Genomic DNA, 12,470 nt, shown 5'->3' on the forward strand with positions numbered 1-12,470 from the left:
TCCAGCGTGTCCTCCTCCCTCTCTGCTTGTAAGCCTGTGTTTGCTCCACGCAAAGTTGAGGCATTACTCCCTCAACTGTTGTCCTATATAAAAGGTACCTTAAAACTGCAAAGTAGATTTATGTTGCAGGGTTTACCTAATGAACACAAAATGAGGCCATAGTTCCTCTGTACATTTGTAATGGAATAAAACTGTACCAACTAAATCTACACCACTATTGGATTTTTCAGTCTACATCTCAAGTGTCCAAAAAAAAAATCTAACGTATTAAAGGTTATTCAAAAATTTATCTTATCTGGCTTGTGTTAAAGAAGCACCCACCATGTGTGGCGAGCACGCCTCCACTTCTTTGAAGGTGATGGACAGCGGCCAAAGTCTTGAGCATAGCCGTGACAGTTGTGCTTCCTGTGCAAGGCAGCGTTAGCCTCTGTATCCTACCACAGGCTGTGGGCAGACAAGCCTCAACTTCCTGCCCCTCCACTTCCTGTTATTCAGGACCCTTCTACATGCCCTCTGTGGGGGAGTCAGATGGAGCCGGGGACAGGCAGAGTGGAGGAAGAAAGGGAGGGACCACCTTGGGGACACCCTTCCCCTCTGATCCTTCCCCTTATTACCATCCTGACTAAGTCCGAGACTAAACAACAACAGAGGCTCATCTCTTGAGGCTTCACTCTGTGTGCTTATTATGTTTACTGGAAGGATCATTACACAGGCTGTACGACGTGCTCACGCTGCTCTCAGCCACTCACTTTACAATTAGTAGGCAGAGACCTTTCCTTGTTATTCAAACAATCCATCAGTTACATAAGAATGAATCACAGCTTTCACAACACGAGTTAACATACATTGAAACAACATGGTCATGACAGAACTACATTTTCTGAGGATACAGCAGCCTCACACGGTAATCTGATGTGCATTGATATGAGGGTTCTGTACAATAATCCATGACAACGTTCTAAAGTGTATCGAACTCAAAGTGTCAACACTTTGGCTCAGGTATGATTAGCTTCTGGCAGACTGACGACATAAAGCGAAGCGGCCTAAATCCACAGTTTTACCGATTTGTTTCAATGGAGCCTTGACACCAGCGCAGCAGGAAATGAACATCCACCTCTTTGTTCTTGCTTTCATCAGGAGGTGCTGTACCTGTAAATGAGGCTGTTGGCCTGAGGGGAGTGGAGGCAAGCCAGCCCTCTCACACTCTCTCCCTCTTCCCTTTTGTGAGAGTGCGCTTATCTCCCTCTCCAGCAGTGAAAGGCAGGATTGTGGCCCCAGCAGCATCACTAGTGTTAATGTCTCCTGATGCTAATCTGACACACGGCTGATCCCTCAACAACCACTTTCTCCATGCGTTCTTTTCAACCCTCCCCCTTCTTTCGGTCTTTCTTTCTTGCTTTTTCTCATAATTTCTTTCTTTCTTTTTCTTTCTCTCTTTCTTTGAACTCATGTTATACATTCCCTCACCTCAGTTTCCAAGGCAACTAATGAGATATAATTAATAAGAGCTATCGCAAGGGCATTCGAACAAAAAAGTGAAAAAGGAGGCTTCAAGAAATGTAGAAAGAGGTGGGGCAGTCTGCAAAACATGGACCTTCTGCAGCACTTCCCCTTCCTCTGTAAAGCATCGCTCGAGGTGACATTTCTCTTGCTGGAGAGAGACTTAAATAACGTTTAAAAGAGAGGGTAAAATGATTACAATATGAATACCTTGAAGGTGTTGAAAGAAAATCAAATACACATGCATACAAAAGAAAACCCTAAAGGCCAAAATCTTGAGATTGTAAAAATTAAATATTCTATCAATTTCTTACAGATTTTAAGGCCATGTAAGAACGTCATCAAGCATTTTTCTTGTCTTCTCTCATTGTGCAACACATTTTCTCTACATATTTAATCAGTCTAACCTAACTCAGTCAAGTAAGATATAAAAATGCACTGTTCAAAAAGAGACCGTAGTGACCTGCACAGTGGGGACAGTGACAAAGCCAGCAGTGAGAGGCTGCACCGAAATGGCAGCCAAGCAGACAGCGAGTGGTTAATCTGCCCTGATGACTGGTAGCTCAGTCCAACTCTCCAGTGACCCAGCTGTAATCCCACATTGGATCAATGCAAGTTCAAACAATCCTCCATGCTGCTAGCACCTTGCTTGGGCTGGGGGATGGTGCTGTAAGACAGGGACCAGGAGACGGAAAGCTACTTATCACCTCCAAAATGACATCAAAAGGAAAGAAAACCCCACAGGATGAACCTGTTCTCACTGAGAAAATGTTTCATTGTGGGCCATGTTATACAGCTGACTGAATGGAAATGATGTCGCTCTTCAGATAAATAGCGGACATGTATCTAATCCACAAAATCTGAATGACGATGAGTGGATATAACAACCAATAACCAAAGGACATCATATGCTGACAGTATTACCAGACAGACATCCTCCATCTCACTCTCACTCTCACTGTCAGGGGATGAGAGGACTATGCAAGGTGACTTTGACTAAGTGCCTTGGGGTTTCATGAGAAAACGCCATTGACATTACATTAATTTCATGTCTCTTTTTTAACTGACTTAGTGCCACAGAGCCCTGGATAGCAGGAAAAATGAAACAGACATTTCTGCTTTAGCTTCAAGGCCCAGGCAGTGGAGATCCAGAGGCCGGGAAGACAACAGTGACAAATGGGTGACATGATCAGCTACAAACTTTTTCCTCACTTTAAGAGTCATTCAACAGAGGGACGGGACATTTGCTCAACGGGGCAGGAAAAAAACGTTAGTCAGAAACTTTCCACTACACTTCACGTGTTTAAGTTCGATAGCAAGTGTGTGTATGAAAAAGAGACTGAAAGAAAACAAGAGAGAGAGAGAGTCAGACAGAGAGAGTGGGAGAGAGAGGACGATATGACTGTGTTAACTATGTGGAAAGATGTAAGGGAAACAAGACTAAAAGAAGCACCCCGCGCCCATCCCATTCCACCTCTGTGGTAGTGTGCGGCAGCAGCGTTGTAACATAATTACTGCTGGGACACTTCTATTCCCAATGATCCATTTGCGTCAGTCAGGTTTTCGTGCCCAGCCAATGAATGGATTCTCAGTTTCTCAAGGATAAAGAGATGACCCTCTCCTAACAGTTATATCCATTTCATGTAGAAAAGCTACTCTCCTCCTCAAGGTAAATCCCTTGATGCATATTTGAGTGAAACTTTTATGAACAAAGAAAATCATGATAACTTACTTGATGCTAGAGTAGGGTGATGAATTATGTCTCATTAAAAATGAATGCACTTGACAACTGAGAAATCATAGACACAGTTTCTATAGTGTCCTACTAGCTCTAGATTGTATCACCATTACATTTGAGTCACAGAGCTAAGCATCTGCGTTTCTGAACAATAATTACCCAACACACTTATCGCTGTTGAGAAAGTATTTGCACAATTCTTTAAGACTCTTCGAACCATCTGGATGAAAAAATAGTCCATCTATTCCGCAACAAACATAATTCAAACCCAAATTCTGCCTCTTTTTCGAATCCAAGCAAAGGCGGTAGCTGGAAATGACATAAATCTTGGATATATACATGATATGTAACGGTGTATATCAACGTTTCTTTCCAAAATTCTGTATTTTCTCCCAGAAATATCAGGTTAATAGTTTGCTTGTATTTTACTAAAAGAGCAAAGGCATATGTTATTTATTTCCGAGTCCCTTGCTTATGAAATACAGCAGCATCTTTCAGAAATGAATGGGTTAAAATGTTGCTTTTACAGAAACAATTTTCAGTCTAGATGGTTTGAGGAATCTTTGAGGATTGTGGAAGTACCAGTATACCAAAAGCATACAGTAGGTGTTCTCTATATTAAGCCAACCCCTAGATCCTTACAACTAATTTCTAATCAGCCAATCTATAGTCTGTCATGCTATATCTGCAAAATGCAACTGACAGACTAATGGATAACTATTCACTTCATATTAACACTACTGATTTAACAAACTATGTCTCTGAGCAAAAACCCTCCATCACCAACATTCCTTATGACACTATGTCAGTTTAACAAGTCAGTGTCTTGACATGTCACAACATCAGTATTCAGCAATCTTTATGGATGAACACTTCCTGTGTCACACTTCGCTCCTGATGATAAAATTACATGTTACACATCTGAGTGAGTCTCAATTTTCACTATTTCATCACTTAATATTATTGGTTTTGTGAGATGACAGTAAATCAGTGGAGTAAATACCTTTCTGGTTTTCTACCACTGGCACCCAGACACACAAATGCACAAAATACAGTAAAAGTAGTGCATGCATGATCCTAGAGGTTTATACATTTGCATAGTATTACAGTATGGTGCTGTGGTCTGATATGGTGTGATGGCATGTGTCCATTTGCATGGTTGTCTATCATAAGATGGACTTCTCATCAGGGAACAATAATAATAATGCCAACCCCATAGGGAGCAACCGCCCCCCACCCTCCCAGGAACCCTGCGAGCTGTGTTAAGTGCCATGGCAGCCTTTTGATGTTGCGCAGACCGCAACTCCGAAATAGTAAACAGCAAAGATGAACCAAGATCTTCCTCCAGGGGGAATCCACAGTGTAAGGATATTAGGGACGTCATGCATAATGTGTCTCAGCAGCAGTGCCTGTACCCGATCTCAACACATCTTTAGAAACACTGTGAATCCAGATTAGACATTGAGATTCCAGCTACTCAATTCTCCCCCAGTGTTTGATTATCAGCAGGCGGATTTAACTAAATAAATAGTGAGTGCTGCAAAAAGACAACAGTTTCTGGTGGACATACATGCAGTGTATATAGTATTTAGCATTATAGTTTCCTTCAGAGAATGTCTGCTTTTAACAGGAAAAAAAAATTAAAAAGCTCAGGATAAATATTTGATTTTCTCTTCCCATTTTTATCTTCCACTCGATGCCTGTTTCCCACAGTGTTCCATTACATAAAAGGTTTATGCAATCTGAGCACTGAGGATGGCCATGAGTCATAACAACAGTGAAAGGGGCTAGCTAAAGTAACATTGATTTTTTTTTCCCTTACAGTTTTATGTTATACAATTAGTGTGTTAATGATCTCACACAGGCCTGTTATTCACTCATTTCATGTAAAGCATTTCAAATAAAGTAAATGCTCATCTGTTTCTGATAATGCAGTGTGATTATTATGTTATTAAGTTTCTGTAATGTAACACCAAGAGGCAGATTTGAGTAATCAGAGTCTGCTTATGAATTATGTGTTTTAACAGTAAACACTGTTTCAATTGCAGACAATCCCTGAAAGCTCTATTCTTACAGGGCAGATGGGACAGGGCATTTCTTTTTCTTTTTTTATTATCACTGATAAAAAAATGTTTTAAAAAAAATTCAATCTGAAAGATTTTTTTCTCTTGTCTGTCCCATTTGGAAAATCTATTGACATCAATGAACGGCATTCACTGAGCAAATAATCTAAGGGGTATTTCTGCAGCTACAGCCCACAGTTTCTCCCAAATCAGATGATGTGTGCTAGCTGTCACATGAACACTGTGTGCAAACAGTGTGATAGAGAGAGAGGGAGACAGACTGAGAGAGGGAAAGAGAGAGACCCCCACAGGCCCTGCTGCTGCTCGCCTCTCCAGGAATCTTTTCAGTCAAACTGTTTGCTGATAGCCTCTGGTCCAGAATCCCAGGACCAGCGGCTGATGATGGATGCCCCTCCCTCCTCAACCCCCAATAGGTTCTGAACACCCCTGGCAGTGGGACCAGCAACAGAGGTTGAGTGGAGGAGGGAAACAAAATCAAGAACAACACAGTCTGACATGAATACAGGCTGGCAACAGCTCACTGGTGGAAACACTACACCATTTTCAACTAGATTTGCAGCCCACAGCACACAGATGGAAAGTGGACTGGGAGAAAGGGAGCGGACAGACGGGCAGACGCACAAACAGCGGGCAGACTCAACACCTCACTCACAATCACAGTCACACTATAGAGAGCTGGGATCTAGAGACGGGAGATGCAATGACAATACTCTGCTGAATGCCCTTGATTTTAAAAGACTAGTTTTAACTGAATAAGAATGTTAAAAATGACAAATATGGCCTGCCAGAGAGCAAAGATTTTAAAACTGTGTCCATTCAAAGAGTATACAGAAGTAATGTTTACCCTTCAGGATGTCAGTCTGAACTGTCAAAGCATAGAGATGATGGCCTATAAAAGTGATACTTGACAAGGTCCCCTGAAGTGGGCATGGACGAGAATCATCCTGAATCAGCGCACACAACATAAACACAACAACTGCATCTCGGTCTAACATTAACTTTGGAAACTCGTGCTCCAGCTAAACAGATCATGCGTAAGGCGTTGCAGTGTTCCTGCTGCTAGAGCTCAGCCCAAACAGCAGAGAGGAAGACAACTTTGAACCACAAGTCAGAGCCCTACTGTAGACTGGAGCAGCTTCCAGAGCGCAGAGGGGGCTGGGTCACTTCCCTTCCCTGTTCATACGGCCGATCTGTGCTGCAGAATAATGGGAGGAATCACACCCCCCCCCCAGCTGTCCTGGTTCACAGGGCTTCTCAGACAAGCAGAAAAATAACAATATCATAGGCCAGGCCTCCTTCCTGCAGCTCGAGGGGCCACAGGGCTGGACCAGCTGCAGGAGATCTAACTCTTCTTTCCAGCAGCTACTGGACTTTTAGTCAACATGCTCGCTGTAGGAGCTGTGACACACAGGTCTCACAGCTGTATTTACTACACCAGCCACTGATAAACACTTTTCCATGGACTTCTTGCTATCTGGGGTAACATAAAGGGAGGCCAGATTAGATGGTGATAAAGGCTGTAACTGAAATTTCAAATTGCCTATTTTAGCACTTGGTAGCAAAATAGTAAACAGCTTCATCGCACAGAGCTCACCAGACTTTGAAGAAAGTTAACTTTGCACATAATTCAATTCTTTGTCTGCTCATGATGCTTCTACTTAATCGACTCTAGACAAAGCCAGAGAAGTTAAATCTCCAGTGAGAGATGCTTTTTAAGATCTACAGTAGAACATCAGGAATTCAATACAGTGGGGTATATTAGCAATCATGGGAGATCTTTTGATCTAGTAAATTAGATTATAATATATTCCTTTGATTTATGTTTTTTTCAGAGTCTCATTAAAATTCAGTTAAAATGCAACTCAGCAAAGAGATGTCTTTCTTAACTTCCTTTTCAACTATCAGTTTTGCTCTTTACATGATCCAACTTAATAATATCGTCACAGTATCGTGCCAGAACATAGTCACTCAGTGTTATTACATCCTCATGCAGGCCTCATGCACAACAAGAAAACAAACTTAAAAATAATGACTAACCCAACCACAGGACACATACATTCGGGTTACATGTGTTCCAAGTGAAGCCCACTCACTTTTGAGATGATGTGCAGTGTGACACTGTGGTTTAAGTTCTGAAAGCCAAAGGAGCACGAGGTGGTATCTTAGAGAGGTGCTGAATGACTTGACTTCTCAAAGTCATCACCTTTGCTCCACCGCACGCTTCCACAGTCTACCCTCCCAAACCACACAGTGTGCATGTGCTATTCTTTCTGCTCATTAGAGAATGTGGTTGTCAATACTTAAGCCAGCAACTGAGAGAACCAGAAATGATGTATGGTGCTTTAACAATTGAGGCTAATAGCACAATAATTAGAAAATACAAGAGAGAAAGTAACTGTGATGTTATTTTAGTATACTACAGTGGCTACTGTAGCTACATAACACCATGTGTTTGTTTGTTTGTATTCGGAGTCACAGTCGGCGGCCAGTATGGAAGTGGAGTGAGAGACAGACTAGGATCATAGTGGTGAAAGCAGATTAACAGCAGATTTAGAGTGTGGCTCTGCTCGAGGATCTTCCTGCTGATTCTCCTGTGTGGTCGGGGTTGAAGAGGTGAAGAGACCTCCAGTCAGGCCTCGTTTGGAAGAGCGGGGGAGACAGGAAAAGACGGTGCGGCCTTAAGCTGCTCTGCCCTGCTCAGCAGTACATGTGCTGAGTGAGCCAAACAAGGTGGCTTACCACCAGAGGTCTCAGTCAAGGGCAGGACAGTTGAAAGGTCACTGCTAGCTGTCTTGCTATACAAACAGTGCCTCAGCGAGTAATACATTCACCCTCTGAGCTTACATCAGGCTATTAGAGGGCCTAAATAATACTGGAGATTCTCAACAGAGTTCCTGACCAGCAGCATTTAGTTATCTAATATTGGAACTGTATGTTTTTATGGCTGCATTTATAGCATTTATTAATTCTAAATTTTCAGAAAGTTTAAAAGAAACACCTGTTTCTACAAGCAATAACCTCACTATGTGTTCTGTCAACTGACTCACTAGCACTGTACTTTAGTGTTTAAATAAAAACTCCTTCAACTTTGAATCAGCCACTCCATGCAAAATGGTAAGTGGTATTTAGTAAGTTGATGTTGTCTGACACGCAGTGCTAGTTCACACACAAACCAATGGCTCATGATCGCAGCACATTAACCTCCTGTCTAATAGGGCCAGGAACTGAACCCAGGACCTCCATGCGATGAAGCAGATAACCAAAGGCCCACCGTGACCTATTTAGCATTAACCAAGCTCAGAAAGAAAAAAAAAAAAGCTACATAAGTGTCTTTTGATTAAGAATCAAACTATCAAATGTTTTCTGCTTTCAATGTATAGTTTAGGCTTGATTAGGGGTTTGCTGTTCAACAACAGCCAGCAACTTGTTTACAAAAAAAAGTCTTTTCTCTATAGTCTACAGGGGACAGTCTACAGTTAACTGCGGTCTAAAACATTATCTGCCAGGCTCAAAATTCTGCATCCAGCCTCCAGGTCTCACAGGAAAATGCTGGAATCTCCATATTGATGATAGAGCTCCAATAAACAATGAATCATGTTACCAAGATGCTTTTGTTAGTCAAACAGAAATTTGAATAGTTACAGCGTGACAGCGAGCATTATCTCACCGCTTTTTATGAGTGATCATGAAAAAAAAATCTTTAAAAACACCAGTTCAAGCATGTCGTAGCACCAAAAAAATCACAGTAAAAATTGACTGCACAAAAAAAAAATGGAGAGTAAATCATTGATTTAAGAGAAAAAAAATCTCCAATCACCTCAGCGTGTTTGTCTACGAACTTGCACAAACTTTGTGATGTTTTAGAGCCTTATTATTGCCAGTAGCATCGACCAAACCAACCAAGAAAGTGTTCACACAACTGTAGATGAAGCTCACCGTACGATAAGAACCGGCTCTGCATAGATGCCACTTCAAATGACTTAAATAAAGCAAAAAGAATAGAAAATAGGTTCAGAATCATGTTAAAAATGTGTTACAGAAAACACAAAAAAAAATAATAATGAAAAATAATGGTAATATGCAGAGTTACAGCAAAATTTGAACATCTCGGCTTACCAAATAATCAAAGACAACACTATCCTTTTTATTGGACCAGGAATGTTCAGCTTCTATCTCTTATTTTTCATTCAGTGCATCCTTGGCTTTTAGCTTTCTGGTGTTTGTCCTCCTTGGAAAAATGTCCAGGGAGGAGGAGAGTGGAGGAGAAAGACTTTCACTCAGTGATTCAGAGGCATCGTGTAAACGCCAGCATTCTCTTTCTGACAACCAGCGTTAATTGCAGATCCCACTCGCCCACACACTCCACATTTCTCCTGGAAGGAGAAGCTGAGACACTGAGATTGAAGTGGGATGGGGAGTGCAGTAAAAGATGCTGCAGCTGCCCGTTCCTCACACCGTCACCACCTCTCATTTCTCCCTTTCCACTGAGAACTAAGACGCTAACAAGCACTTGCTCACATTTACAGAGACATGCAGGGGCACAAAAACATAACATGTAACAAGGCTAAAACATTTAATAAACAGTGGTAGTCATCATGGAATACCATCCATCTAGCTTGCATTGCTACACCATGACATCGTTGATTAAATGATACTGGCCAGAATGCAATGGATATATTATCAACCCACAGTGTGTGTGTGTGTGTTTGCGGGATTGCAAAGGTGGGACATTTGGGGTCCCTGAGGTTAGAGCAACAGTTCACCACACGCATGAGAATGACATTCATAATGGCACTATACGTGCCTGTATAGACGTCATAATCATTCGTTTGTCTAATAGACGACATAAATTGTTAAAACGATATTCATTCCAGCACTGTTGAAAGAATCCCTCATCCACACATTAGACATAAGAGCTCACGTGATGTGGATCATGAGCAACAAGGCCCATTACTGGAGAGGCCTGGAGCAGCACAGAAGCTAATCACTGCAGATTGGAGGGTGCTTTACTGCTTTGCTTTAGAAATCATTGGCAACCAGCTGGTATGGTAATGTACATGCCGTCAGAGCAGCGGTAAAAATATGGACAGTGAAAAATACAAGCATGCTCCCACTTTAACAATAAAATCTGTCATTGGTTCAACTGAGGGACACACGGTGAGTAGTAAAAATATTTTCTCCTGGGCTTTAGCAAAGTAATCATTCTTAAATATGTGGAAGTAAACAGCATGCCGAATACACAGCTTTTATAGATGCTGACAGACAGTTTGAAGTTGCCAGTCTACAAAATAAGATGGATTTTATCTGACGAATAACACAAAACACACTTTACAAGTTGTTACATGTCAGACAGCCGAACCCTTTCCAAATACTAAATTCATACCAATATCGGCTTGTAAAAACAGGCGAACGGAGAAATGTTTCAGGTTATGCTGGTGGTTTTTCTGTTACAGCTGAATAAATCTACTCCTTCCGTGCAATATTAATGAGACATGTATGGTGAGGGCATGCACTGGAAACATTTGAGAGAGTCAGGTTACTGTTGGCCATTGCCCATTCTGGCGAGGGGGTTAAGGTCACAAGAGTCCCAGAGATTCACAGAACCAGCAGACGGCAAAGATCCTCTCTCTCAAGTGCTGTTACCAAACTGTCCATGCAGCTTACATGAGATTTACTCTGCTCTATCCCAAATCCTGTCACTTTAAATCAGAAAAAGTAGGATCTTTGAGTGATCTTCTTATGCAGTGCAAAGCATATCAAAACAACAATTACCTCGAAAACATGTTGCATTAATTCACTCTGTTAGGTTCAGTCATCAACTCCCACAATCTCTCCTAAATAAAGTAGTGACTGGGAGGTTCACAGATACAAGGCCCCGATTCAGTGTGTATTAAAGCTGCAAAATAAAATTAGCTAAGGCTCGTCATGCAACTATTTGTGCTTGGCAAGTAGTCTCCTCTTGCTAAATTGATTACAGTATGCAGATATACAAGCAACACTGGCAACAACATGTTTGGCAATAAGCAAGTGTTGTGATGTCATCGTGCACGGGCTGACCAGCACCATCTAGTTATCAGCGCCACTAAACCTCAAGCAATTATCAAAACTGGCAACCAGTCAAAACACATAACGATTTATCATAGTTTGAGTTAAAGTCGGCTGGAAGGGTTGAAATGTTGTTGTTGTGTTTTTTTTTTAAAAAAGATGTTTAAACATACAGTTTGCTGTAAACTCAGTATCAGACGTCACCTTCTGTAACATTCACTGTGAGAAACTGTAGCCTGTAGTTGTTGCGATGGATCAACAGTGTTATCAAACCCACATTGATTACTATTTTGCTCTTTTTACACAGAACTCTTTTTAACATGTCACACTTTCGATCCCACGGTTAACTGCGAGGGAGTTTTTGCGAGCCATAATTCACAAACGGACCATCTTGGAGGACCTGCGGTGGTTCTTTTCACCGGCGGATCACAGTTTACGGTCAATCCCGTAAAACTTTCTCGCAATTGAGTGATAGCAACAGCGCGCGCGTCGGACTGCACCCTTTAAATACACATTTTGACAGAATATAAAGCTCACTGACACTTCTACGCGACTGATACCGGGCAACAGCACACGGCTTTTACGGTCTGCAGCTCCCATTCTTCGTGTTCCCCCGGAGAAGACACATTGATATACATTTCTAAATATGCAGATGTAGGCTACAGTTAATGTCTCGCTCTCTTAAATCCACTCTACGTCTCCCTCTTGCGCCTCTCTACTCTCACTCAGTGTAGCGACAGCACCGCCGCCACACTCCGCAACATTGTTTCTATTTCCGTTACTCACCTTTACTCCCAAGTCAGCCGCTGTGTATAGACACTCTATATCGGTGGCTCCAGTGGATAAACGTAATTTCAGTTCACATTTACACGCTGACTGCTATTTTAGGGGGAGCTGACAAACTCAGAAAAGCCAGTCTCCCTCTTGTCAGTGCGAGACTCCTCCCCTCATCTGACGAACTGCCTCCCTCTCTCTCTCCCTCCTTCTCGCTCTCTCTCTCTCTCTCTCTCTCACACACACACACACACACACACACACACACACACACACGCACAGCAGTCAAAACATTTGAAGAAGCCATAAAAGTCCCTGTTTCTTCTGTA

The 12,470-nt window shown here is 42.0% G+C and overlaps 1 protein-coding gene across 9 annotated transcripts in view; it reads right to left on the bottom strand.

The window, feature by feature from the left end:
* mef2aa (myocyte enhancer factor 2aa) overlaps positions 1 to 12,470 on the bottom strand; it is a 61,108-nt gene that overhangs the window by 45,060 nt on the left and 3,578 nt on the right. Inside the window, exon 1 of one of the 9 annotated variants that reach the window (XM_070831512.1) lies at positions 12,154 to 12,302. The exons of the other annotated variants lie outside the window; for them this stretch is intronic. The gene's annotated coding sequence lies outside the window, so the exon portion shown is untranslated. Of the gene's footprint in view, positions 1 to 12,153; positions 12,303 to 12,470 lie in introns of those variants that run through there. 9 annotated transcript variants of the gene reach the window in all.

This window comes from Pempheris klunzingeri, chromosome 5 (genome assembly GCF_042242105.1).
Source record: "Pempheris klunzingeri isolate RE-2024b chromosome 5, fPemKlu1.hap1, whole genome shotgun sequence".
Classification (NCBI taxonomy): Eukaryota; Metazoa; Chordata; class Actinopteri; order Acropomatiformes; family Pempheridae; genus Pempheris; species Pempheris klunzingeri.